The sequence below is a fragment of the Alligator sinensis genome, unplaced genomic scaffold (assembly GCF_000455745.1).
Source record: "Alligator sinensis unplaced genomic scaffold, ASM45574v1 scaffold208_1, whole genome shotgun sequence".
NCBI classification, from domain to species: domain Eukaryota; kingdom Metazoa; phylum Chordata; order Crocodylia; family Alligatoridae; genus Alligator; species Alligator sinensis.
In genome coordinates this window covers 66,873-69,376 of record NW_005842815.1, presented here as the reverse complement: position 1 = coordinate 69,376, position 2,504 = coordinate 66,873, and positions in this window count along the sequence as shown.

The following is a 2,504-nucleotide window of genomic DNA, read 5'->3' as shown; positions in this document are numbered from 1 at the left end:
ATAAAGTTTATGGGAATCGAGATCAGGTGGCAGAGAAGAGAGAGGAAAAGCGTGGACAAAAACAGATGGCAATGCTGGCAGCTGCCTTAGGCAAAAGCACAAATACCGGTGGGGGATGGAAGGAGAAACCTGTGGGGGGGCAGAAGAAAGGAACAGGCTGATTTAAGCCTGACGAATGTGCATATTGCCGAGAGAAAGGACACTGGAAGAGGGATTGCCCTAAGCTGAAAGACAAACAGAAGGAAAGTCAGCGGGGGGGCCGCCAGATGCGGGTGGACTCCTCGGGGGATGATTCAAGCTGAAGGAGACCAGGATCTGAAACCACCACCCTGTGGGCGCGTGCTCGGAAATATCCCATGGTGACAATAAGGGTCGGTGGCAGAAACTATGAGGCTCTAGTGGATACTGGAGCCACTTTTTCTATGATCCCTGTAAAGCCCCCTTTAGCTAAAGGAAGTGGAAAGCATGTAACTGTAGAAGGCATTGAAGGAAGGCAAATTAAATTACCTGTGTGTAAGCCTCTCCTCACAAAAATTGGAAATAACACGTTGGAACACCCAGACTTCCCATGCCCGCTACAGGCCCGGGAAGTCCGGGTGAGGGTGATCCCCTGCCCTCCATTAATGCTGACTTTCTGAAGGAACATCTTGAGAAGCTGGATACCTTCAAGTCAGCCGGCCCTGACAATCTTCACCCCAGGGTACTCAAGGAGCTGGCGAGCATCATAGCCCAGCCTCTAGCATGGATCTTTGAAAACTCTTGGCGCTCTGGTGTAGTGCCCGAAGACTGGAAGAAGGCCAATGTGGTGCCTATCTTCAAGAAAGGGAGGAAAGTGGATCCGGCTAACTATAGGCCCATCAGCCTGACTTCTATCCCGGGGAAGATCTTAGAAAAGTTTATTAAAGAGGCCAGCCTTAATGGACTGGCTGATGTCAACATCTTAAGGGATAGCCAGCATGGGTTTGTTGCGGGTAGGTCTTGCTTGACCAATCTCATTTCCTTCTACGACCAGGTGACCTATCACCTGGACAAGGGAGAAGAGATTGATGTCATATATCTTGACTTCAAAAAAGCCTTCGATCTGGTGTCCCATGATCGCCTCTTGGAGAAACTGGCCAATTGTCGCCTTGGGGCCTCCACAATCCGCTGGCTGGAAAATTGGCTCCGGGGTCGGACCCAGAGGGTAGTAATCGATGGAAGTCACTCATCGTGGTGTCCTGTGACCAGTGGGGTCCCCCAAGGCTCTGTCCTTGGACCCATACTGTTCAACATCTTCATTAATGATGTGGACACTGGAGTCAGAAGCGATCAGAACTGGCCAAGTTCGCCGATGACACCAACCTCTGGGGCAAAGCATCCACACCAGAAGACAGGCAGGTTATCCAGGCTGACCTGGACAGGCTCAGCAAGTGGGCGGACGAGAATCTGATGGTGTTCAACGCCGATAAATGCAAGGTTCTCCACCTTGGGAAAAAAAACCCGCAGCATCCTTATAGGCTCGGCAGTGCTATGTTGGCTAGCACTATGGAAGAAAGAGACTTGGGGGTCATCACTGACCACAAGATGAACATGAGCCTGCAATGCGATGCGGCGGCTAGTAAAGCGACCAAAACGCTGGCTTGCATCCATAGATGCTTCTCAAGCAAATCCCGGGACGTCATTCTCCCCCTGTACTCGGCCTTAGTGAGGCCGCAGCTGGAGTACTGTGTCCAGTTTTGGGCTCCACAATTCAAAAAGGATGTGGAGAAGCTTGAGAGAGTCCAGAGAAGAGCCACGCGCATGATCAGAGGTCAGGGAAGCAGACCCTACGATGACAGGCTGAGAGCCCTGGGGCTCTTTAGCCTGAAAAAGCGCAGGCTCAGGGGTGATCTGATGGCCACCTACAAGTTTATCAGGGGTGACCACCAGCATCTGGGGGAACGTTTGTTCACCAGAGCGCCCCAAGGGATGACGAGGTCGAATGGTCACAAACTACTTCAAGACCGTTTCAGGCTGGACATAAGGAAGAACTTCTTTACTGTCCGAGCCCCCAAGGTCTGGAACAGCCTGCCACCGGAGGTGGTTCAAGCGCCTTCATTGAACACCTTCAAGATGAAACTGGATGCCCGCCCGTAAAACCAGGGCTCGAATTCCCAAAGGCCCCTCCAAGGAGCCGAGACTGTGTCAGAAGCCAAAGGAATTCAGATTTTAGAAAATATTGATCTGTGTGTGTGGGCGGATAGGACTCCGGCCCGGGCAAAATACATTACTCCAGTCAAGATTCCCCTGAAAGAAGGAGAGGGTCCTGTGTGTGTGAGACAGTATCCTCTGAAGAAAGCCACCCGCACGGGTTTGAAGCCGCTGATTGAAAAATTCAAGCAGTATGGGTGGTTAATAGAGGGATCATCCCCCTTTAACACCCCAATTTTGGGGGTGCCCAAGACAGATGGCACCTCCTTTAGGTTGGTGCAAGACCTGAGAGCTGTAAACAAAAAGATTTTAGTGGATCATCCTATGGTTCCAAA